Source organism: Zea mays, chromosome 9 (genome assembly GCF_902167145.1).
Source record: "Zea mays cultivar B73 chromosome 9, Zm-B73-REFERENCE-NAM-5.0, whole genome shotgun sequence".
Lineage (NCBI taxonomy): Eukaryota > Viridiplantae > Streptophyta > Magnoliopsida > Poales > Poaceae > Zea > Zea mays.
The window spans coordinates 152,676,224-152,702,650 of record NC_050104.1 but is presented as its reverse complement, the minus strand read 5'-3'; the positions used below and the strand labels follow the sequence as shown (position 1 = coordinate 152,702,650).

At 49.8% G+C, this 26,427-nt stretch overlaps 1 non-coding gene and 1 pseudogene across 1 annotated transcript; one reads left to right on the top strand and one right to left on the bottom strand.

Moving 5' to 3' along the window:
* Positions 1-316: 316 nt before the first annotated feature.
* LOC103639430 (uncharacterized) lies at positions 317-23,382 on the bottom strand (annotated as a pseudogene).
* On the top strand, positions 1,267-1,338 carry TRNAG-UCC (transfer RNA glycine (anticodon UCC)). Its single transcript has one exon. It is a non-coding gene; the product is annotated as a tRNA-Gly (tRNA).
* Positions 23,383-26,427: the final 3,045 nt, after the last annotated feature.

The window sequence follows — 26,427 nt, the reverse complement described above, 5'->3', positions numbered from 1 at the left end:
TTTTGTTGGACAGCCTTTTTCTCTTTGCTTGGACAATTTCTTTTAGATTCAAGTAGGCCACCTTTTTTTTGCTTAATGAGTGGTAAATGGTAGACGTTCGAACTTTTGCGTCTTCCGTTTCAGAAATTACACATAGCAGTACAACTTGGAAAGATTGAGCTGGAAGCAGTCATACAGCGCTAAGAAACAGCTTCCTTGCGTGTCTGCCTTGTGTGCATTTACTTTACCATGCTTTTTTTTATAAGGGAAAATTTATTGTATCAAGATAATCATAAGTCACAACTCTCTTGAAAACAAGAGTTTACCATGCTATTAGTTGTTAAGAGCAAGATCCAGTTTACAGGGACCCTGTGTGCGCCTGTTGTTGAGCCGCATGCCTTGTAGATACTAACAGTGGCCACCTCATCTGTATTTTTTTAGTACAAACATTATGAACTAGTGATCACAGGCAAAGATGCACACCATAAAATTAGCAACCAGGGAGAGACCAAACAGCCATCATAAAATGGACCAAAAACTTTGCTTCTCATTCGAGTAATTCTGTACACTTACTGATTCTGACATACAAAATTGCTTGTAATGTCCTGAACAAGGTCCCGACTCTGCTCTCAAGACCAACAATGTTCAGCTCCAACCCTTGCAGTTGATCCGCATCACACAACACAATACTCTCTTGATCTCTTCTCATGGAAAGAAGACTTGGAGACAAGCCACCACTTGCTAGAACTCGGCACCACAATCTGCTTCGACAGGAGACACAACGTCGACTCGAGGAGGATCGTCGACACGGCAATCTCCCCCGCCTCAGCGACCAGGTTGATCGCCCTGCATCCGTCAACGTCAGAGGCAGTCTTCCTGCCAACCTTTCTTGAACATCTTCTTTGCCTTCCTGACTGAGCCCGTGTAGCACTGGACCCAGGTCCGGAGATCCGCGTCGTCTCCTCTTTTGAGAGCCAGCTGCATGTCTGTTCTGGACACTGGCCTTGAGCTCCACGAAGCTCTCTCGCGCGGCGCTGCAGCGGTCGATCGAGGAGGACGAGTGAGCGCGCGCTCGAGCTCTCCCTCTGGCTGCTCGTGCTTTGCAAGCGTGTGGCCGCGTCGATGCGGTCGTAGATGCTCCCGAGCTTGCTCAGACGACCGTTGACCATGGTTCCGATGGTCGCTCAAGGCGACGAGACGGCTGCCTTCAGGCTCTGCAGCCTCGCTCGTGCAGTTTATACTTCTTAACTAACTTAGAACTTTGTAATTAAGAAAACAATCATCCAAGCGTTTGTAGTCCAACGGTTAGGATAATTGCCTTCCAAGCAATAGACCCGGGTTCGACTCCCGGCAAACGCATCTTTTTTTTTCGTTTTTTTCGTCTTCCCTTCTGAAGAATCAAGATGCACGAACCCAAAGCGCTGCTCAGATTCTTTTTTACCCCGTGTTCGGCTGAGACACTTGATCGAGCAAATTCATTCCTGGCTATGATCCATCGATCGAGCACGCGCGCAGCAAAGCTAGCCGGCAATATCACACCCACAAGCTCTCAATTCTGACACTGAGAATTGCGACAAGCAGAAATCCTTTCTAGTTGAGGCTTAGGAAGAATGCCACAAGAGGAAAACGAGATGGGGCCCTACTTTGAGGATGGCAAGAACGAGAAGAGGTAATGCAGATGGAATGAGAGACTGCTCAGCAGAGAGCTAAGGAACTAAAGAAATATCAAAATCTAGAAGCGTGTTATCGAGAACAAAAAATAAATAAAAAAATCTAGCGACCAGGACAATTGTTACAATCATGTAGAACACATTCCATTAAGCTACACATAGTGGTCATCGTGTCTCTAGGATGAGTGCAAGGTGTATAATGTGAGTGACTTTAGACTTGCCAAAACTCCACCATAATTATGTCATTGTCACGTTGGTTGGTAAACGGGATGTTGTTGATGAAGGAAATGAGTTTTGCCTCGTCGATACCCGGTCACGAGTCTGTCAGTCTTCATCTGCTTGAACGGACATGTTGTCTTCGTCTCGTCGGTGCCCAACAACGATGTGTTCGGTCTCGTTTACATAAGACACGTCGTTGGAATAATAATGATAAGTTTTGCTAATAATGTGTGCATCACTTTATCAACTTTGTCAATTTTAGACGTATGTGGATAGCTTCTTCAGCCAATCATGTCGCCTTTTTTTAAGTAGCGAGGAAAGAGTTCGTCCTTTTAGTAGCAAGAAAAGAAATCACGTGACTTAAGTGTTACTAGGTGAGTGCCCGTGCGTTGCAACGGGAATATATAATAACATAATAACTTATATATAAAATGTGTCTTATATTGTTATAAGAAAATGTTTCATAATCCATTTGTAATCCTAGCCATACATAATTTTTGTTATTTTAATTTAACTGTTTCACTACTACATTGCAACCATCAGTATCATGCAGACTTCGATATATGCCACGATTTGCATGGTCTCATCATTGAAGAGCACGTGCCACACCTGCCAAGGGATGAAAACGGGACAGATACAGCCGGATACAGGGTCATCCCGTATCCTACCCTAGTGTATTTCTCTCGGATACAAGACTGGATACGGGTAGTTAAGATTCGGTACGGATACAGGACGGGACCGGGTAATAATCTGGATGGGTAAGAAACGGATAACGGATACTACTCGGGTAGGTACCGGATAATTGTCGGGTAGTTCGTCCTATGATATTAATTGTCCAACCATCCAACAAACACATAAGTTAAGCAATACATAATCATGTATATGATGGTTCAAATGTAAGAAAGAAAACCCGATAAAATTGACATCATGCAGTTCAAAGTTACTTATCACAAGGACATTATAGAACCAACACCGCAATATTTAAAATTCATAAAATATTCTAGTTTCACTCAAAATTTGCAAATAAGTTACAAAAACTAATGAACATTTTATACAAATATAACTCAAGTCCTCATGAAAATGATAAAGTAAAGTACTGATTATGTTGAAACTTGGATATTTACATTGATTTCACATGTAACTCATACAAATAAGTGAAAGTGAAATAAAATAAACGTGGACATCTTATAGATCTTATGATCCAAACATTTTTTATTGTTATATATGAACATATGTTGTGTCTCCGTAAAATTTCACGATTTTTTGAGGCTATTTATATATTATTAATTTCTTGTCATAGAAAATCATCAAAATACAATTAAATCCTTAAAATATTGTAGTATCAACCGAAAAATACAAATAAGTTATCAATACTAATAAATAGTCAATAAAAAGATAACCTTAAGTTCCCACGTGGAGATAACTTTAAGCCCACACATAAAAATGGTAAAGTCTATTAATTTGATATAAATTTGGACATTATTTCAATGATTTTGGTCTAAAGATATGTTTAAACAAAAAATTGATGTATTAGAAACTTATAGATCTCTTCAACCTCTACAATTTTCATATAAACTTTATCTTCATCCGATTTCATATGTAAAAGTTATGATTTTATCTCACCACCACAGCGTACATATATGGGCACACAGAAAACTGGGGATCTATGTGAGAATTCATTCTCCATCGATCATTATGTTTTAGAATCTCTTCATGAGAATCTATTTATGGCTCGTACGCTTGCTTGAATCATGAGCTTTCCTAGGCATTAGGGGGAGATTTCAAGTATCAAAATGAATGCCGGGAAATTATAATGAATGCAATATGCATTCAGGCTCAGGATCACATACTAAAACTGAACCTTTAGGTTAGAATGATTTGCAAGAAGTTGCAAATTGACTGTCATGTGCATTTACTATGAGGTGTCACTAAAATTAATCCTATGTGGAAGTGCCAAAAAGAGTGGTTAAATGGAACACCACTCAACTCCCTATTGCAACGTAGTTGTAAATAAGAGGGGGAGAAGTATGGTCACAAATTGGGATTAAGATGCTTGCAAGCAGTTGAAGACTAGACCTTCTGAGATAGTAAATGCAGACCATCTATTCGTTGGTAACCAACCGAGTGTGGGTGGACACCTAAAGGATATGGATTATCCTGTGAATGGAAGACATTCACAACCTAGCTCAGTGCGCACTGATGAGGCTAGGTTATCGGAAGCCCTTTATTCTCGTTTTGGAATTTCACGAGAAATCATAAGGGTGCATAAGAAAATGACTTTATGTCAACTAGAGAATTGTGTAATTTAAAAGCTACAAGTGTCGACACAAACATCTCAGCAATTGTATATGCGCTCCAAGTGATCCAAAAGACTATGGCCATAGTGGAGCACGAGTATGCTCAAACTGGATCTTGTTGAGTGATACAATGTTGCAGAGGTAGCCTTGCTCACCGGAAAGAAGTATTGAATTATTTTCCACTTCATGGTATCTTACTGTGGATACAAGTTTGTTTTCATGGACTTGGAAACAATGAGGTGGTGAGAAAGCATGGCTAGTAGCAACTGGGTTTATACGCAAACCCAAGCATTATTTTAATGCTATAAATTCTCTTCTGCCGTGAGTAGTAAAATTCCGATACAATCATATGGGCAGTAAATCATCTATCTTTGCAGTTGGTAGATGTAGTGACAACATATGCTTTTGTGGTCACTGGATTATGGTATTTGTGGAATCTTGAAGGATTCCAAATACATAATCACCAATCACAAATTTGTGATGCTTGGAAAGTCTTTGTGACTTAGAGCATCTAGGTCAAATATGGTACATTTGACCTAGTGAATCCTTCCTTCCGAGGGGATACACGAAGAGTGGTATGTTTAGTGTAAATATGTGCAACATATTTCTAAGCATACATTACTTATCGACGGAGTTCAAGATAGAGGATATGAATTGAAAGAGATTTTCAATTCAAAGTAAACTATCTTGAGTATCTTAGATACAAAGTTGTCTATATCCAACATATATTGAAGAAATTCAATATGAAAGAATCATGGTTATTTGATTCTTTTAGATCATGAGATGTGCTATTGTATCTTGCAAGAGCATCCGGCCGGATATTGCTTTGCAATGATTTGCTAGCTAACAGCACATGAGATCAAGTTATGATCTCCAGGTGTACTCATGCTCTCCTTATTTCTGGATACACTGATCTTGGATACCTATAGAAGATCCCCTGGTACAAGATCAATGACATACTTCTGGTAAGTTGGACCTCCTGTTTGATAAATATCAATCAACAGAGATTAATGGTCACTTACACTAATCATTCTGTAGCACACTTCGTGGGATAGTACAGAATGATATACTACATACTGAGGGTATGTGGTGGTCATGATTATATCATTGACCTTATTATCTATGGAGATAATATTACTTTGTGTTGTTTAGATGGAAAAACAAGTTACGAACTAAGTCTATACTTACTCCATATTTTAGATGTGTTTGAGAGCAGGTATAGGATGACTTAGTGATTTGTAAAGATCAGGGGGAGTTTCCTCTTGATCTGAAGAACTTGTTTTTGCATCATGTTGTACTCTTTTCTTTGCATGAGGTTTCCCCCTGTTTGGGTTTCTCATTCAAAGTTTTTAACGAGACAACATCAACACAAGGCCTATGTCGCATCCTCTATTTTTCCCGTAGAGGTTTTCGAGGATGATATATTATGACATAACTATTGTTGTATTTGAACTAGGTTATGAGTTTATCTCTTTAGAGTTCAAATAGATCAACAATAGAGTATGACTGCACTCCTTATTTTTCCCACTAGGTTTTTAAGGAGACTCGGCTCATATGTTGATTTCTCAGATTTTCTGACTAGATTATCTTGGAGAAATATTAGCCTGAGTTATATGTCTCATCATTTATTTCCCCACTGGGGTTTTTGAGATGATGACTATAGACATATTATTGTTCTTTGGGCTAGAGGTCCATGGGAGAACAATGGCATACCATGGTTCAATTGAACCACCGACAATTATCTATAAGGATAATTGAGCTTGTGTTGTTTAGATGGAAACAGGTTATATCAGGAGCAACATTAATAAGCATATTGCTCCTAAATTGTATTATCCATCTTGCAAACAAAGTCTTGTGATAATCTTGCTGATCTATTCACAAAATCTCTACCATACTCAACGTTTTCAGAAATGTGTTGAGGTGATTGGTATGAGAAGACTTAAGTGCTTGCAAGGATCAGGTGGAGTAATTCTCCATGATATTTGACTTGTTTTTGTACCATCATATTACACTCTTTTCTTTGTATGAGTTTTGCCTTGTTAAGGTTTTCTCATCCAAAGTTTTTAACGAGGTAATATCAACTGTCGGCGTTTCGAGACCGGGGGGTCCCTAAGCCGACGAGTGAGTGTGCCGCGTGCCCCAGCCCAGATGGATCGAGCGCGTGGGCGAGCGCGAAGGGGGGAAAGCGAGGTGGCCGGAGACGGACGTGAGAGAGGTGGAAATCCCGCGGCCTTCGTGTTCGTCCCGCGCCCAGGTCGGGTGCGCTTGCAGTAGGGGGTTACAAGCGTCCACGCGGGTGAGGGAAGCGAGCGGCCCCAAGAGAGCGCCTGTCCCCGTCCTCGTCCCCGCGCGGCCAACCCTTTTTTAAGAAGGCCCTAGTCCTTCCTTTTATAGGCGTAAGGAGAGGATCCAGGTGTACAATGGGGGTGTAGCAGAGTGCTACGTGTCTAGCGGGGGGAGAGCTAGTGCCCTAAGTACATGCCAATGTGGCAGCCGGAGAGATCTTGGCACCCTGCTGGCGTGATGTCGTGGCTGTCGGAGGAGCAACGGAGCCTGGCGGAGGGACAGCTGTTGGCACGGTTGTGTCCTTGCTGACGTCGCCCTGCTTTCGTAAGAGAGCTGAGAGCCGCCGTCGTCACGGGGCTAGCGGGGCGCCATCATTGCCTATCTGGCGGAGCTAGCCAGATGGGACACCGGTCTTGTTTTCTGCGGCCCGAGTCGGCTCAGGGTAGGGTGATGATGGCGCTTCCTGTCGACGTGGCTGGCCTGTGCCCTAGGTTGGGCGACGTGGAGGCTCCTCCGAAGCCGGGGTCGAGTCTGTCTTCCATGGCCGAGGCCGAGTCCGAGCCCCTGGGTCGGGCGAAGCGGAGTTCGTCGTCTTCTGGGGCCTTAGCCCGAGTCCGAGCCCTGGGTCGGGCGGAGCAGAGTTCGTCGTCTTCCGGGGCCTTAGCCCGGGTCCGAGCCCTGGGTCGGGCGGAGCGGAGTTCGTCGTCTTCCGGGGCCTTAGCCCGAGTCCGAGCCCTAGGTCGGGCGGAGCGGAGTTCGTCGTCTTCCGGGGCCTTAGCCCGGGTCCGAGCCCTGGGTCGGGCGGAGCGGAGTTCGTCGTCTTCCGGGGCCTTAGCCCGAGTCCGAGCCCTGGGTCGGGCGGAGCGGAGTTCGTCGTCTTCCGGGGCCTTAGCCCGAGTTCGAGCCCTGGGTCGGGCGGAGCGGAGTTCGTCGTCTTCCGGGGCCTTAGCCCGGGTCCGAGCCCTGGGTCGGGCGGAGCTTCCCATGGCGCCTTTGGCAGGGCCTGGCTTCCTTTGCGTTAAATGCTCCTGCGGCTTGGCCGGTCGGTGCGGCGATTTAGTCAGGGTTGCTTCTTAGCGTAGGCAAGGCCTCGAACGAGCCGGAGACGTGTTCGCCGTTAAAGGGGGGCCTCGGGCGAGACGGAAACCCCTCGGGGTCGGCTGCCGTTGCCCGAGGCTAGGCTCGGGCGAGGCGTGATCGAGTCGCTCGTACGGACTGATCCCTGACTTAATCGCACCCATCAGGCCTCTGCAGCTTTATGCTGATGGGGGTTACCAGCTGAGAATTAGGCGTCTTGAGGGTACCCCTAATTATGGTCCCCGACAGTAGCCCCCGAGCCTCGAAGGGAGTGTTAGCACTCGCTTGGAGGCTTTTGTCGCACTTTTTTGCAAGGGGACCAGCCTTTCTCGGTTGCGTTCTGTTCCGGTGGGTGCGCGCGAGCGCACCCGCCGGGTGTAGCCCCCGAGGCCTCGGAGGAGTGGTTTCACTCCTTCGAGGTCTTAATGCCTTGCGTAACGCTTCAGCAGGTCTGGTTGTTCCCTCATGCGAACTGGCCGTAGCCCGGGTGCACGGTCGGGGCCCAAGTTCTCGGGCTGGTATGTTGACGCTGTCAACGATTTGGCCGGAGCCGGGTCTGCGAGAGCAGCCCCCGAGCCTCTGCACAGGGCGAGAGGACGATCAGGGACAGACTCGACTTTTTTACGTACGCCTCTACGTCGCCTTTCCGCAAGGAGGAGGGGGGAGAGCGCCATGCTACCCTCGATGGGCACCGAACATGGTGTCTCCGGTGAGCTGCAAGCGGGTAATCCGAGTGGACGTCTGTGCCTCGTTCGTTAGGGGTCGGGTAGGGGCCCAGAGGCACGCCCAAAAGTACCTGCGGGTGATCTGCCGGACCCGGTCCCCTGGCGACGGGGTCCGAGGGCTCGATGCCTCCCTCTGATGGGATTCCGTTGCAAGATCGCTCCCGCTGGTCTCGGAAATGTCCTAGGGTACCTCGGGAGCGCAGCCCGAGCCTTGGTTATGTATCGAACGTACCCCTGGTCATCCCTCGCTCGGCGTCTGGGGCGACTGTGAACCCTTCGGGGGCCAGCCTTCGAACCCCTGATCAGTAATGGGCACGGAGCCCGAGTAGCCTGAGGCGGCCGTGGAACCCTTCGGGGGGCCGGCCTTCGAACCTCTGACCAGTAGTGGGTGTAGGGCCCACGCGATCTGAGGCGGCTGTTGAACCCTTCGGGGGGCCAGCCTTCGAACCCCTGACCAGTAAGGAGGCTCGGAGCCTGGTTCCTTCACGGGGAAGGATCCCTTTCGGGGTATCCCCCTTTCCTGGTCCCTGTTGCAAGAGATAGAGAAAGAGGAAGGAAGAAAAAAGGATACGAAACCGAACGACGCGGCGTTCCTTTTTTGGCGCGGTTGTTTCGGCGAAGGCGAAGCGTCGCCCGCTTTTCCTGCCAGAAGCGCCGCCTGTCCCACCGCGGAGTTAATGCGATGGGGCGAGTAGCTGGCGGGGCTGCCGTTGCGCGTGCGCGGGCCGTTCGAGGAACGGATCACGGGCGCGTTGTCTTCACGCCGTGAGAGGGGGCTCTCTCGCTGCCCCCGGATGGGACGTGAGCTTGGCTGACGACGTGACCGCTGCTCCCGCGCGCCTGCCACCGTCATTACTGCCGGCCCTCCTTTGGCCGCGTTGGCCGCCACGTCAGGCTGGCGCCGCTGGGTCGCGCGCTGGGTCGCCTCGAGTCGCGGTGTTGGTTCCGCAATCGAGGAGGCGCGGTGGTGGCGCAGGTGAGGCAGTTGCTTGCATGCAGCATCTGGCGTGCCGGTTGCGCGACGCGTGGGCCTGGGCCTCCATGCTGGCGTGTCAGGAGTCAGAGAAGTGCGTCCACTCGGCGCGGTTGCATGCCGCCTGCATGGCTGCCCGCCTCTTTCGCCCGTTGGTCTGGGCAAAGGTGGAGGATCACTTGTAACCGCTGGGCGGTTGCGCGCATCACGCACGGCGGTTTGGCTTCTCCTGCTCAGAGCCGGTCTGCATGACATGCGGGACCCAGCCCCCGCGCCGCAGGGGAGGGCTTTGAAGCATGTTGGAGAAGACTTAGCCCGTGACGGTTGGGAGCGCAAGCAGGGAGAGTCGCCTTTAAAAGGAGGGCGACCCCTTTCGTAAGGCGACCATGTCTCCTCACTCCCTTATGCGCCGCGCCTTTCCACCTTCCAAACCCCCGGATGGGGGGAGACCGCCGTCTTTTCGCCTCATCATTGGAGGAAAGAAACTCCGTGGGAGTTGGTACCTTTCAGCCATCGTTCGGCTTCAAGGATTTTCATCATGCAGCCCGGTTGCTCCCCTCCGCTGGCGGTCGCCCGAGACGGTGACCACCAGCTCGTGGGTGGGGGAGGAGCAAGCCGGGCTGCGATCTTGGTCCCACCCTCAGCTTCAAGGATGTTCATCATCCTCGCTGGGGTGGGTGTCGGGCTGAGCCGGCGCTCTACCTCCCGCGCGGGTCCGTGGGCCATCCTCTCCCGCGGCATCCGAGGGAGAGGGCGCTCACTGGCCCTGCGGGCGGCCCGGACTTCGACAACGCGGGGCTGGTCGACGGCAGGCGTCGTCACCTCCAGCGTGTCGGGTTTGTTGACTTGGCTCCCGGCGGCCCCTTCTGTCGGAGGGCGGCCGCCGCGCCGTGTACACGGGAGGACCACCCTAGATGCCGCGCGCTGCTAGAGCGGCGTTCGTGTTCTGGGTTGGTCCTGCCTTGGCACTGGGATGGCGCCTTCACGTGGAGGCCGGTGCCCCACTCGTCTGGGAGGATTTGAGTGGGGATCTGCCGGAGGGCTGGTGGGCCCTGACGTCGGCGCCGAGGCGGAGGCGGCTCGAGAAGTCCCTGTCGCCGACGGGATCACCGCCACCATCCACGCTTCGGGCCTCCGGCTCTTTGTACTTGTCCTCGCCCCTCGAGCGTCGGCGTGGGGGAGGGCAAGATTGCAGCAGTGCCTACCCTGAGGCCCGCGCTGCTGCAGTTCGGCCATCCGGAGTGGGGGCCATTGTCGTCGTAGTCAGAGCGGGCGGCGGCGAACCGCTCGTCAGTCTTCTGTCGCTCCGCAGGCCTTCCCCCGTGGAGCGGGGCTGTTCGTACCTGCGGAGGAGGGAACCGGAGTTCCGTTTTGTAATGGCACTTCGAATGCCAGGGTTTTTTGTTCATTGTGGCTTTCGGGGCCTGAACGTGTATGTAATTACGGCACAGAGCCGTGTTTTTTCCTCATGTTCGAGCGCTAAGACTCGTCTGTTGATTATCTGAATCGCTTCACCAAGCATGAGTCGCCCCGTGTCAAGGTGACGAGTGAGGTATCCGTATCCCGAAGGCGTAGGAATCCCTTGGCTCGGTCGGCCTTGCTGTCCGAGGCTCCTCTATCTTAGTTAAAGAGACCCCTCGGCCGCTCTTCGACGAGCCGAGGCCAGGGGTAGCGATGTCAGTATGAACAGAGGCGGAGTCGGTTCGAAAATGAAACCTGGTTGGCCGGAGCCTAGTCGAGTTGTCCGTCAGCGGGACTGATGCCGGAGTTGATCAGCCGAGGCCTCAGGTCGGGCTGGCGCCCTCGGGAGATGGTCGGCCGAGGCCCCATGGGCGACCGGCCGAGCCGCCTACTCGGGCCGGATTCCCGGGGAAGTCCCTGGCAGCGATTGCCCGGGCGTGGCGATGACGTCGTCCTTCGGAGCGGAGAACCTCGGACCGCGTCGCCGTCCGAGGCTAGGTCGGGCCTCGTCGGAGGTGTCGTCGATGCCGAGGTTGTTGCCGCCTCCTTCCAACATCAGGACCCGAGCCTGCAGGGTCAAAGTGTCTTGTAGCGTGTGCCTTGTGCGGCCGCCGAGGCCGGAACACACACCCTCGCTACGTTGTAAAGCTGCGTCTCTTTTCCTCTTGTTTCGAGTATCTGGACTTTTTGTCGGTAACAGGGATGTTTGTGCGAGCGAAAGTTGCTTCTCGCGGAAGGTGATGAGTGAGGTATCCGTATCCCGGAGGCGTGGGAGTCCCTCGGCTCGGTCGGCCTTGCCGCTTACGCGTACTTTCACCCGTCCGCGAGGCCCTGTCACCGACTCGGTCGAGAAGGCTCGAAGGATCGCTTCGGCAGAAGGGCTTCCGAACGTAAAGACTTGTCTGATCCGCGGAGCCACTTTATCCGAACGCAAGTTACTTATTGCAGAAGGTGATGAGTGAGGTATCCGTATCCCGGAGGCGTAGGAGTCCCTCGACTCGGTCAGCCTTGGCTGCTTACGTGTACTCCGTCGTTTCTAGGACCCACTTTTCGAAGTAGTCAAAAAGCACGAAAGATATTCTGGTGAAAGAGATCTTTTTTCGAGGAAAATTTTGACGCAGAGGGGGTTTCCCCCCTTTTAGCCCCCGAGGGAGGGTCGGGCTTTGCCGAGGCGAGGCTGACCCTTCCTTGTTGACTAAACTTTGTGTGGGTGCGAGGTTTATGAACGACTTGAAAACATCTTAAGGGTAAAAGCGACGTAGCTGTTGGATGTTCCAAGCGTTGCCGTAGACCTCGCCTTGGTTGTTGGCCAGCCTGTACGTTCCGGGCTTCAGAACTTTGGCGATGACGAATGGCCCCTCCCAGGGGGGCGTGAGCTTGTGCCTCCCCCGGGCGTCTTGCCGCAGCCGAAGCACCAGGTCGCCCACCTGGAGGTCCCGGGGTCGGACCCCTCGGGCGTGGTAGCGTCGCAGGGATTGCTGATACCGAGCTGAGTGTAGTAAGGCCCTGTCCCGAGCCTCTCCCAGCTGGTCCAGCGAGTCTTCTCGGCTAGCTTGGTTGCTTTGCTCGTCGTAGGCCCTTGTCCTCGGGGAGCCGTATTCCAGGTCAGTGGGCAAGACGGCCTCAGCCCCGTAGACCAGGAAGAACGGCGTGAAACCCGTGGCCCGGCTTGGTGTTGTCCTTAGGCTCCAGACCACCGAGGGGAGTTCCTTCATCCATCGCTTGCCGAACTTGTTGAGGTCGTTGTGAATCCGAGGCTTGAGCCCTTCTAGAATCATGCCGTTGGCACGCTCTACCTGCCCATTCGACATGGGATGAGCCACGGCGGCGCAGTCCACCTGGATGTGGTGATCCTCGCAAAAATCTAAGAATTTTTTGCCGGTGAACTGGGTGCCATTGTCGGTGATGATGGAGTTTGGGACCCCGAAGCGATGGATGATGTTGGTGAAGAACGCCACCGCCTGCTCGGACCTGATGCTGTTCAGGGGTCGGACCTCGATCCACTTGGAGAATTTGTCGACGGCGACCAGCAGGTGCGTGTAGCCCCCGGGCGCCTTCTGCAAGGGACCGACGAGGTCCAGTCCCCACACAGCAAAGGGCCAGGTGATAGGTATCGTCTGCAGAGCCTGAGCGGGCAGGTGGGTCTGCTTCGCATAGAATTGACACCCTCCGTAGGTGCGGACAATTCTAGTGGCGTCGGCCACCGCCGTTGGCCAGTAGAAGCCTTGCCGGAAAGCGTTCCCGACGAGGGCTCGAGGTGCTGCATGATGGCCGCAAGCCCCCGAGTGTATCTCTTGCAGGAGTTCCTGACCCTCGGCGATGGAGATGCATCGCTGGAGGATGCCCGAGGGGCTGCGGTGGTAGAGCTCCTTCTCATCGCCCAGCAAGACGAACGACTTGGCGCGTCGCGCTACACGCCGAGCCTCGGCTCGGTCGAGGGGTAGCTCTCCTTGTTGGAAATATTGCTGGTACGGGGTTTGCCAGTTTCGGTCAGGCGTGGCCCCGCTCCGCTCCTCCTCGATGCGCAGCACCTCGCCCTCGGGGGCCGAGGGTACCTCGGGCTGAACCGAGGGTACCTCGGGCTGGACCGAGGGTACCTCGGGCTCGGGCATGCCGTTGATCTTGACGGAGGGTTGGTGCAGATCCCGGGAGAAGACGTCCGGGGGAACCGTCGTCCGCCCCGAGGCTATTTTTGCCAGCTCGTCCGCAGTCTTGTTGTAGCGCCGAGCGATGTGGTTAAGCTCGAGCCCATAGAACTTGTCTTCCAGGCGCCGAACCTCATCGCAGTAGGCCTCCATCTTCGGGTCGCGGCAGTGGGAGTTCTTCATGACTTGGTCGATAACGAGCTGCGAGTCGCCGCGAGCGTCGAGGCGTCGGACCCCTAGCTCGATGGCGATTCGCAATCCGTTGATTAGAGCTTCGTACTTGGCCACGTTGTTGGACGCCGGGAAATGGAGGCGTAGCACGTAGCGTAGGTGTTTCCCGAGGGGCGAGATGAAGAGCAGACCCGCGCCGGCTCCCGTCTTCATTAGCGACCCGTCGAAAAACATGGTCCAGAGCTCCGGTTGGATCGGAGTCGTTGGTAGCTGGGTGTCGACCCATTCGGCTACGAAGTCCGCCAAGACCTGGGACTTGATGGCCTTCCGAGGCGCGAACGAGATGGTCTCGCCCATGATTTCCACCGCCCACTTCGCAATCCTGCCCGAGGCCTCTCGGCACTGGATGATCTCCCCCAGGGGGAAGGATGACACCACAGTTATCGGGTGAGACTCGAAGTAGTGTCGCAACTTCCGCCTCGTCAGGACCACTGCATACAGTAGCTTCTGAACTTGTGGGTAGCGGATCTTGGTTTCGGACAGTACCTCGCTGACGAAGTAAACTGGCCTCTGAACGGGCAATGCATGCCCCTCTTCTTGCCTCTCGACCACAATCGCGGCGCTAACCACCTGAGTGGTCGCGGCGACGTAGACCAAGAGGGCTTCTCCATCAGCTGGGGGTACCAGGATAGGTGCCGTTGTAAGAAGCGTCTTCAGGTTCCCGAGAGCTTCCTCGGCCTCAGGTGTCCAAGTGAAGCACTCGGCCTTCCTTAAGAGGCGGTACAGAGGCAGGCCTCTTTCGCCGAGGCGTGAGATGAACCGGCTCAGGGCCGCGAGACATCCCATGACCCTCTGTACGCCCTTTAAGTCCTTGATGGGCCCCATGTTGGTGACGGCTGCGATCTTCTCCGGGTTGGCTTCGATGCCTCGCTCGGAGACGATGAACCCCAAGAGCATGCCCCGGGGCACCCCGAAGACACACTTCTCGGGATTGAGCTTGACGCCCTTTGCCTTGAGACACCGGAATGTCACTTCAAGGTCGAAAAGGAGGTTGGAAGCCTTCCTCGTCTTGACTACGTGTCATCGATGTAGGCCTCGACTGTGCGTCCGATGTGTTCGCCGAACTCATGGTTCATGCACCGCTGGTACGTCGCGCCCGCATTCCTCAAACCGAATGGCATGGTGACATAGCAGTACATGCTGAAGGGCGTGATGAAAGAAGTCGCGAGCTGGTCAGACTCTTTCATCCGGATTTGGTGATACCCGGAGTAGGCATCGAGGAAGGACAGGGTTTCGCATCCAGCAGTGGAATCCACGATTTGATCGATGCGAGGTAGAGGGTAGGGAACCTTTGGACATGCTTTGTTGAGACCAGTGTAGTCTACACACGTCCGCCATTTCCCCCTTTCTTTCTCACAAGCACAGGGTTGGCAAGCCATTCGGGATGGAATACCTCTTTGATGAACCCTGCTGCCATTAGCTTGTGGATCTCTTCGCCTATCACTCTGCGCTTCTCCTCGTCGAATCGGCGCAGAGGCTGCCTGACCGGTCGGGCCCCGGCCCGAATATCCAGCGAGTGCTCGGCGACTTCCCTCGGTATGCCGGGCATGTCCGAGGGACTCCACGCAAAAACGTCGGCGTTTGCGCGGAGAAAGTCGACGAGCACTGCTTCCTATTTGGGGTCGAGCCCGGAACCGATCCGGATCTGCTTGGAGGTGTCGCCACTGTGGTCGAGAGGGACGGCCTTAACCGTCTCCGCTGGCTCGAAGTTGTCGGCATGTCGCTTCACGTCTGGCACCTCTTTGGAGAGGTTCTCCAGGTCGGCGATGAGGGCCTCGGACTCGGCGAGGGCCTCGGCGTACTCCACGCACTCCACGTCGCATTCGAACGCGTGTTTGTACGTGGGGCCGACGGTGATGACCCCGTTGGGGCCCGACATTTTGAGCTTTAGGTAGGTGTAGTTGGGGACGGCTGAAAGCATCTAGGCCCCTGGTTGGTTTTAGTGATTAATGACAACGTAATATTATATGTGACTAACGTGTGTTTTGCAGAGACAAATGGTAAGTTAGGTCGCATGACAGGTAAAAGTACTACAACGGTAAAAACAATCCCGGAGATAAGGACTCGAAGCGACGGCTAAAACGACGGAACAAAAGGTGAAGGTCTAAGGAGTCCGAGTGTCAAGGAGATGTGGACACTCGCGATTTAGTTAGGTCTTTTATTCTCTTTTAGCCGTACTATAAAGAGGGGTTGTCGATGAGTAGTTTGACCAAGAGAGTTCTAGTGTAGTGTGGGTGCACAATCACACTCATATACAGTGCTAGGTGTCACTCTAGAACTCACACACAAGTTAGAACGAAAACCGATTTGAAAAATCAGCTGAAAAACAAGACTTAGTGTTTCTGGCTTTGGGGCACCGGACTGTCCGGTGTGCACCAGACTGTCCGGTGCACCCTCTGCCAGGTGGGGCCTGGCTGGTCCACAGCAGAATCTTCCCAGTCGCAGAAACCCGAGAGCGCAGTCTTCGGAGATGAATTTTAGTGGCACACCGGACACCGCACCGGACTGTCCGGTGTGCACCGGACAGTGGACTGTTCACTGTCCGGTGCACCATGAGTCCAACGGCTAGCTGTCAGAACTAGCCGTTGGAAGTGACCGTTGGCGCACCGGTGGCGCACCGTTGGCGCACCGGTGGCGCACCGGACTGTCCGGTGCGCCATCGCGCAGCACATTGCCTGTAACGGCTAGTTGGTGGGTGAGGGCTATTTATACCCCCTCCACCCACCATATTCAATGTCTTGCACTCCACATTTATTCCAGCACCTTGGTAGAGTATTGCAAGCACCAAAAGCCTAGTGAGGAGATTAGAGAATCATAATCCGCGCTTGTTCCTCATTAGCGCTAGTGAGAGCCACCTAGAGCACACACCACTTGCATTAGGCTTCTCTTGGTCAAGCGAAAGTCTATGGCTTGTTACTCTTGGTGATCGGCATCACCTAGACGGCTTAGTGGCGTTGGGAGCTCGGTGATCACCGTGAAGATCTTGTTGGTGACCCGACTCAAGTTTGTAAGCGGTCTCGAGGGATCCACCGCGCCGGAGTGGCAAAGGATCATCTCGCAGTGAGCACTTGGTTCTTGCGAGGACCAAGGGGGAGCAATACCCTTGCGCGGGTGCTCCAACGAGGACTAGTGGAGAGTGCCGACTCTTCGATACCTCGGGAAAAATTGGAGGAGTCTTCTAAACTTTGCTTTACATTCCGCACTTAATTCAAGCACTTTTCATTGTGTATTTGTTTAGCAAGTATTTGAAGTATTATCTTAGCTTTGTTACATTTCTAGTATTATTTTCTTAGTGCTAGTTGTTGGGGTGAAGTTGGGCTCTTGCTTAGCTCTTGCTTAGGTTTTAATTAGTGTTGATTTTTAGAAAAGCCCAATTCACCCCCCCCCCTCTTGGGCATCGTGATCCTTTCAATTGGTATCAAAGCCTTGTTGCTCATAGATTAGCTTAACCGCTAGAGTTACGATGTCCGGTGGGGATGGACCTCCTCCCGTTTTTGATGGTGACGATTTTCCTTATTGGAAAATTCGTATGGAAGCATACTTAGAGGCTATAGACATCGGTGTCTATAAAGCCGCCACACAAGGGTTCCCCGAACCTAGAGATGCCACAAATCTTGTAGGTGATGAGTTCAATTATGAGAAATGGAATGCTAAGGCCAAAAACACCCTTTTTAGAGGCCTTTGCAAAGATGTGTTCAATAGAGTAAGAAATCATAAAAATGCTCATGATTTGTGGATGGACATTTGTGCTCTACACGAAGGAACTAGAAGTGAACGTGAGGAAAGATATCACATAGCCATGCGAAAGTTAAATTCTTTTGAAATGCTTACTAATGAAAATGCAAATGCTATGTACTCACGACTTAATATTCTTGTAGAGGAAGTCAATGGATTGGGGCTTACTCAAATCTCACAACCGGATGTTGTGAGGAAGATTCTCAGTGTCCTCCCAATAGACAAATATGGACACATTGTCACTGTGCTACATCAAATGGATCTTTCGGTTACCACACCTACACAAATTTTGGGAAAGATCAATGCCCATGAAATGTACATGCACATCAACGACAAAGAAGAATCATCTTCCAAAAGAAAGGATTTGGCTCTCAAAGCAAATCATGAAAGAAAAGGAAAAGCAAAAATACAAGTTGAGGAAGAATCCTCAAGTGATGATGACCTTGATGCAAACATTGCCTTGATGGTAAGGAAGACCACCAAGATGTTGAAGAAGCTAAATAGAGAAGGCATCAAATTTGATTCAAGGAAGAAGAAGTTCTTTTCCAACAAAAGAAAGCCCATTTCTGAGATGGACTGCTACAACTGTGGTGAGCTTGGTCATCTTGCTCATCAATGCAACAAGCCCAAGAAGAACAAGTTCAAGGGCAAGAAAGAAGATGACAGCGATGATGAAAAGAAGGAAAAGAAATTCTTCAAGAGAAAGGATGGGAAGCAAAAGAGGTTCCACAAGAAGAAGAATGGAAAGGCATATATTGTTGGCGACTGGCTCTTCGACATCGAATCATCAAGTGGGTCTTCTTCAAGTGAAGAAGAAAATGATGAAAAGGTTGCTGCCATCGCCGGGGACTTCTCTTCACCACCACCATCGCCATCATCCACCTCTCACCTATGCCTCATGGCTAGGGGTGAACGGAAGGTACAAAATGATATTAATATTGATGATGATAGTGATAGTGATAGTGATGAAGAATTTGCTTCACCTTCATATGATGAGTTAGCTGACTTACTTAAAGAATACACTCAAATCATTAGAAAGTCAAAAGCTAAATGTGATAGGTTGAAAAATGAAAATGAATCTTTAAATGCCAAATATGACATAGTTATAAAGGCTAGTGATGAAATAAAAGAAGAAAATAAAACTATGTCATCAACCATAAATGAGCTCACAAACTCCCTAAAAGATGCTAAGGAGAAATATGACAAATTAAATGAAGCAAATAGGGAGTTGCAAAATAGACTAGTTAAGATCAAGGAAGACTATACTCAAATTAAATTTGATCATGACAATCTTCTTGTTGAAAATGAACTTTTATCTTGCAAAACACATGAGGCTATTAACCCTGTTGTTAAGCTTGATGTAGCAACCTCATGTGATGATTTGATTCAAGAAGAGCAAACTAGTCTACATGCTGAATTGACTGAAAAAGTTGAAGTCCTGACTTTAGACAACCAAAAATTGAAGAATTACTTGACTGATGCAACTACTAGAGGAAAAGTTGCTATTGAGAACAATGATTTCAACAATGAGTTGGCAGTGGATAATCAAAGGCTTAAGAATGAGGTCAAGAAACTAAAAAGTGAAAATGAACATCTTGCAACAAGTGTGCAAAAGTTCAACAAGGGTCAATACCTCCAAAATGAGCTGCTTATGAACACTGTTATGAAAAATAACAAGAGTGGTATTGGATACAATGCTTTTGTGCAAAAGAAAGCTATCACTCAATACAAGCCAAAGCAGACTCACAAGCCTATCAAATGCTTTGAGTGTGGAAATGAAGGTCATTTTGCCCACAACTGCAAAGCTAAACCACCAACTCCCTTGCCTAAGCACTCAAGACCATTTGCTTTCAATGCTCACTATGTTCTAAGAAAGGTTGCAAATGGAAAGATTAAGGTTACATTCCTAGGTCCACCAAATAAGAGTAGACCTAGACAAATCTGGGTGGCAAAGTCCTTAATTGAGAGAGTCACTGGTCCTATGCAGTATAGGGCTCTCAAAACTCAAGCTTGAATTGTCTGTGAATGTAGGTGAACTACAAGACCGGTGGGAGCCATTGGGTTATTGACAGTGGATGCACACAACATATGACAGGCAACCCACGGATGTTCACCTCATTAGATGAGAATGTTGATGGTCAAGATAAAATCACATTTGGAGACAACTCAAAAGGAAAAGTGCAAGGACTTGGCAAGGTGGCAATCTCAAATGACTTATCAATATCAAATGTTCTCTTAGTTGCACCTTTGAGCTTCAATTTATTATCAGTGGGACAACTCTGTGATCTTGGACTTCAATGCTTATTCACTCCATCAGAGGTTATTGTAACAAAAATGGATGATGAATCAATGGTATTCAAGGGATTTAGATACAACAACCTCTACTTAGTGGATTTCACTTCAGAAGATGCAGACTTAAGAACTTGCCTCTTCACCAAAGCTTCTCTTGGTTGGCTTTGGCATAGGAGGCTTGCACATGTTGGGATGAGCACACTCAAGAAGGTATTAAAGAAAGATATGGTTAGAGGATTAAAGGATGTGGTATTTGAAAAAGACAAGCCATGCAGTGCATGTCAAGCTGGAAAGCAGGTTGCTAATACACATCCCACTAAAGCTTTCATGTCAACATCAAGGCCACTGGAACTACTTCACATGGATTTATTTGGACCTACAAATTATGTCAGTGCCGGTGGCAACCTCTACTGTCTAGTGATTGTTGATGACTTCTCAAGATACACTTGGGTGTTCTTTCTCCATGACAAATCTGAAGTTGCATCTATATTCAAGAAGTTTGCCAAGAAAGCACAAAATGAATTTGACTGCAAGATTAAGAAGATTAGAAGTGACAATGGCAAAGAATTTGACAACACCAACATTCATGAGTACTGTGATGAAATTGGGATCAAGCATGAAGTATCTGCCACATATACACCTCAACAAAATGGAGTTGTTGAAAGGAAAAATAGGACCTTGATCACTCTTGCAAGAACAATGATTGATGAGTATAACACACCGGAGAGGTTTTGGGCCGAAGCTGTCAACACTGCTTGCTATGCATCAAACAGGCTATTTCCTCACCGGCTACTTGCAAAGACTCCTTATGAACTGCTAAATGGGAAAAAGCCAGACGTCTCTTTCTTTCGGGTGTTTGGGTGCAAATGCTACATCTACAAAAAACGCCATCATCTAGGGAAGTTTCAAAGACGTTGTGATATTGGTTTTCTTTTGGGTTATTCATTAAAGTCCAAAGCATATCGAGTATTCAACCATGCCACTGGCGTGGTAGAAGAAACATATGATGTGGAATTTGATGAGACTAATGGCTCCCAAGGAGCACTTGAAAATCTTGATGATGTAGGTGATGAGCCACTTAGGGAAGCAATGAAGAACATGCCTATTGGAGCTATCAAACCAAAAGAAGATGAAGAAGAGGTGCAAATCATTGACAGGCCTTCTTCATCAAATGTACCACAAGATGATGAAAAAGATGAGAGGCATGCAAATGAAGATACATTTGTCTCTCATGAACAAGCAAGGGTACAAGCCGAAGATGTTGATGCTCCAGGATCGTCTTCCCAAGTGGTTGACAGGAGAAACTCATCACTACTTCAAGCTCATCCTCAAAACCAAATCATCGGGAGTCCTTCACAAGGGGTTATTACTCGATCACATAAACATGCTAATTTTATTGAACATCACTCTTTTGTTTCTTGTGTTGAGCCTACTTGTATAGATGAGGCGCTACAGGATCCGGACTGGGTGAATGCCATGCATGAAGAACTTAACAACTTCACCCGTAACGAAGTTTGGACCCTGGAGAAGCCCCCACAAGATGCAAGAATCATTGGAACAAAGTGGGTGTTCAGAAACAAACAAGATGATCAAGGTGTGATTGTAAGAAACAAGGCAAGACTTGTCGCAAAGGGATTCTCTCAAGTTGAAGGCTTAGATTTTGGAGAGACCTTTGCACCGGTTGCTCGACTGGAAGCCATCCGTATCCTACTTGCATATGCATCATGCTATGATATAAAACTTTATCAAATGGATGTAAAAAGTGCATTTTTAAATGGCTTCATAAATGAACTTGTATATGTTGAGCAACCGCCTGGATTTGAAGACCCTAGATATCCTAACCATGCTTACAGGTTGTCCAAGGCGCTATATGGGCTAAAGCAAGCTCCAAGGGCTTGGTATGAGTGTCTTCGCGACTTCCTCATCGAAAAGGGCTTCAAAATCGGGACCGTCGACACAACTCTCTTCACAAAGAAACATAACGGTGATATTTTCATTTGTCAAGTATATGTTGATGATATAATCTTTGGCTCGACAAATGACTATCATTGCAAGGAATTTGGTGAGTTGATGTCGAAGGAGTTCGAGATGTCAATGATTGGTGAGCTAACATACTTCCTCGGCTTTCAAGTCAAGCAAATGAAAGATGGCAACTTTCTCTCACAAGAGAAGTATACCAAAGACTTGTTGAAAAGGTTCAACATGGAGAAGTGCAAACCAATCAAGACCCCCATGCCTACAAATGGACATCTCGACTTAGATGAGGGAGGTAACCCGGTTAATCAAACTCTCTACCGTTCTATGATTGGTAGTTTATTATACCTTACCGCATCTAGGCCCGATATTATGTTTAGTGTCTGCATGTGTGCTAGATTTCAATCTAATCCTAAGAAAGCTCATCTTCGCGCTGTTAAGAGAATTCTTAGGTATCTCAAGCACACCACAAGCGTTGGTCTGTGGTATCCCAAAGGAGCTACTTTTGATTTAATTGGTTATTCCGATTCGGATTATGCCGGTTGCAAAATTGATAGGAAAAGTACTTCTGGGGGATGCCATCTGCTTGGTAGATCACTAGTTTCATGGACATCCAAAAAGCAAAATAGTGTTGCCTTGTCAACTGCCGAAGCGGAATACATTGCCGCAGGTGCTTGTTGCACACAGATTTTATATATGAAACAAACTCTTCTAGACTATGGCGTAGTTCTAGAAAAAGTACCTTTGTTGTGTGATAATGAGAGTGCTGTTAAAATTGCTAATAATCCTGTTCAACACTCTCGCACCAAGCACATTGATATCCGTCATCACTTCCTTAGAGATCATGTTGCTAAAGGAGATATCATTTTAGAAGGAGTGAGGTCGGAAGATCAATTAGCGGATATTTTCACTAAGCCACTTGATAAGACCCGCTTTTGCATGTTGAGGAATGAACTAAATATTCTTGATCTCAGAAATTTTATGTGAAATGTCAAATGGTGGTGTCAAGCTTGCATTGCATATTTAAATTACTTGTATTGCATCTAGGGCTTGTCTAACCTAGTTGAGATAACCGCCAATAAAGCGAGTGAAAAAGCTTAACTCGGGTCAAACCTGACAAGTCTTAGTCTTTAAGCTTTTAGCACTTAAATTCTTTCTTTTCATGCAATTATTGGTTCTTGAAATATGCATGAGGTACTGCACTTAGGGGGAGTATTCAAAACTCAAATCACTCTTGAAAACCCCTAGTGCAAGCCCAAATGCAAATTTCACCATTTGCCTATTTTCTCTAAAAATTATCTAGCCTATGGCAAAATATTTTGAAAAATATATGAGGGAGCCAATACCTGTCCCAACAAGTGTTATTTTGTGTGATTATAAGTTGGGATTTGGTTTGGTTAGGAGTTAGATAGAAAAATTCAAAATTTTCCAAACTCCCCTCTGTCTGGGCTCACCGGACAGTCCGGTGTGCACCGGACACTGCACTGTGCAATGTCCGGTGAACCGGCAGCCGCGCGCTAAAAGTCATTTTCCTGCGCGCTGTCCGGTGGTTCACCGGACAGCTACTGTGCGCTGTCCGGTGTGCACCGAACAGCCACTGTAGACTGTCCGGTGTGCCCATCTCGCGTTTTAAAAAAACGGCCTCCAGCCCGAGCCGAGCCAGAGGCTCTCTGTTTCCTCTCCCTGCCGCCCACAGCTCTCTGTTCTGGCGATTCTCTCCTTCTCCGCCGGCGATCTCCAGCCACCGGCGGCTACCATCTCCGGCGATCTTCCGGCGATCTCGCCAGGCTCTCCTTCCCCCTCGGTGAGCTGATCCATTTCCCCTGCCTCTCCTTCCCTCTGTCTCTTAGGCAGTGAACACCCCTTTTGCAAATCTTTCAAAATTCTGTGAAATCCCATGCATCCAGTTGGTGGATTGTGTTCCCTTGTCCCTATTTCATATCCCTGCAGGTCCTTGGCTCCTTCGGGAGGGTATTCCTACCACAAATGGCCAATTTCCTAAAACCCTAAATCCCCGCACACCACGTGCTCGGTGAAATGGCCAAACCAGCCAAACTTGCTCCAATTGAACCCAAATTTTTCAGGCACTTTCACAACACTTCCAGCAACATCCTTGCCAAATTTCACACCAATCCGAGATCCCAGGCTTAGATTTCACCAAAATTCCCGTTTTGCGCGATCGTTTTCGAGCCGAGTGCCCAAAACCCTATTTCTTCGCCTAAATTCAAACCAAGCACTCACTTCACTAATATTCACCTATATAAACCTATTCGTGAAGTCTCGGCTCAATCCCACATTGTTTCGTGCCTCAGTTCGAATTCTAATCATCCTATGTCTCTATTTGTCTGTCAAACGCCGTTTTCACATCGTTTGACTTATCGATCGTCCCGTCTCGTGCCATATCTCTTTTTGTATGTATTTATTCACATGCTTATGACTATGTGACTAATACGTGCTCACCTCTTCTGTCATTTCAGTGACCTTGTGTGACCGTGTGCCGTCTCCCGTCCTGCCTGGATCGTCACCTCTCGTGTGAGCTTTCCAGGTAGACATCTCTCTATTTGCTAAATCTCTCGGTCACTTTTGCTCTGTGCTTAGTCTCTATCTCATTTGCAGACATTAGTTCAGGATGCCGCGCACGAAGAATGCGTCGGCGTCAGGGGGTGGCGATGACGAGGACCCTCGTCGCCCCTTCAGGCAGGTGAAGGGCAAGACTGTCTTTTTGGAGCAGCAGGAAGGCCGCAAGAAGCGGTGTTCGGACAGAGAGGCTCGTGCAGCAGCAGCAGCTGCAGCAGCCGCTGCGCAGGCAGCACTTGGAGATCAGCCGGATGTTCCATCAGATCAGATTGCTTTCCGTGCTCGTCGTCTCGCCTCCCGGTCTCGCTCCTCCACTCACACCTCCGCTTCCACTCCGCCACCCACTCTGCCTGCTCCAGTCACTCCTATTGCTCCATCCGCCTCCACCGCCATACCCACTACCAGCACTACGCCAGCTTCCACTGCTTCCCCTGCCCCCGCTCCCGCTTCAGCTCCTCCTGTCCCTCCTCCTCACTTCCGGGAGCGTGATGAGACTGAGGTCCGTCCTCTGGTTTCGGATCCTCGTCTGTTTGATCTTCAGCGTGCTACTGCAGCACGGGTACGTCGGTTCAGGTACGTACCTGTGGAGTCTTGGCTACCTGCTCAGAGAGACCCAGCAGCAGGTGTTCTTTTCAGCACACGGATTCAGGAGTCATTCTTCAGAGCTCAGATGTCTGCTCAGATAGCGCTGCGAGTACACCGCCTATTGGATCTTCCAGCTTTTTTGCTAGCAGCCGGTGCTGAGTCTGAGGCGCATCTCACCTATCTGCCTGGCCTCCTGTCCCTTCTGACTATCAGCGGCAGATATGTTGAGGAGTGGGTCCGCGTCTTCTACGCCTCTGTTTGGATTGACCCGGATCATCATTGGATGAGGTTCCGCTTTGAGCGCGAGGATGTCACGATCACTGCCAGTCAGATCCGACAGCTATTTGGATTCCCTGAGTCGACGACTCGCCTTCACAGCCTCTGCTACGGCACTTCAGACCCTCCTCGTCGCCCTCACGGCGGTGTAGCTCCAGGGACAGCTCACGTCGCGGCTCTGTTCCGCCCGCCTTTCACAGATGGGTCGCGACGTTCTCCAGTAGACTTCACTACAGCAGCGAAGTACTTATATGAGCTCGTCAGACGGACACTCCTGCCGAGGATGGGATACAGGGAGGCTACCACTCATATTTAGCTTTGGCTCCTTGGTGCCCTGGTATCCCACTCACAGTTTGATGTTGTGGACTTCCTGCTCTGTGAGATCGAGGACACTGTTCTGGATGGGATTCGTGCTCGTCGGTAGCTACCTTATGCTCACTACTTGTGCCACATCTTTGCGCAGCTGATTCAGCCACCTCGTTTTCAGAGCACCCTTGAGGCCTCACGCCTTGTTTTTGGATCTTACCGTACTGCTCCTGAGATTCCAGTGCCAGCTTATGCTCCTGTGTTTGACTCTCAGGCCGAGGATGCAGCTCTTCGTCAGTTTGACACTCAGGGTACAGCAGCTGATGATGATGATGATGATGATTTTGGGATTCCTCTTCCGCCTCCGCCTCCTATGCCTCCACGCTCACATGATCATGAGGCTGGGAGCTCTAGTGCTGCCCCTGCTACTCCTCAGGCTATGGACCCTGCTCTTGCTTCGATTCTCCAGACTCTCACTCAGCAGCAGGCTCACCTGGCAGCCGAGCAGGCCCGTTTATCTGATAGGATGCTCTCGATGTTTCAGAACATGTAGGACAGGCAGGATGCACTTCAGCAGCAGCTTATTCAGGATAGGGCAGAGAATAGGGCATTCATGGCTCTCATGCTTCAGTATTCTGGTATCTCAGCACCTCCAGTTCAGTATGCTCCGCCTCCTCCGCTTCACGCTCCAGTGGTGCCTTCGATCTTGTCTGCACCCCCTACTGGTACCTCTCCGCTCCGGCCGGTCACTTTGGCGTTCACCTCTCCGGCTCTCAGCTCTATCTGTCCGCAGCCGCCAGTGCCACCAGCATCTGCTGTTACCACTACCGCTGTGGCAGTATCTGTGACCGCTTCTGTTCTGGTAGCTCCTGCAGCGCGGCCTCCGTCCGAGTCAGTACCAGCTCCAGCTTCTACCGCAGATCCTGGATCCGAGACTGACTCTGACCCTCCGCCGGCGTTCGCTCTGCTACCTCGACCTCGACCGGATGCGCCCCCGCCGCCTCCTCCTGCTTCAGATGTTTAGGTTCAGGTCGCTTTTGGTGTTTGACGCCAAAGGGGGAGAGATATGAGTTGTGAGAGCTAGGGGGAGTTAGAGAGTTAGTAGAGAGTCAGAGTCCT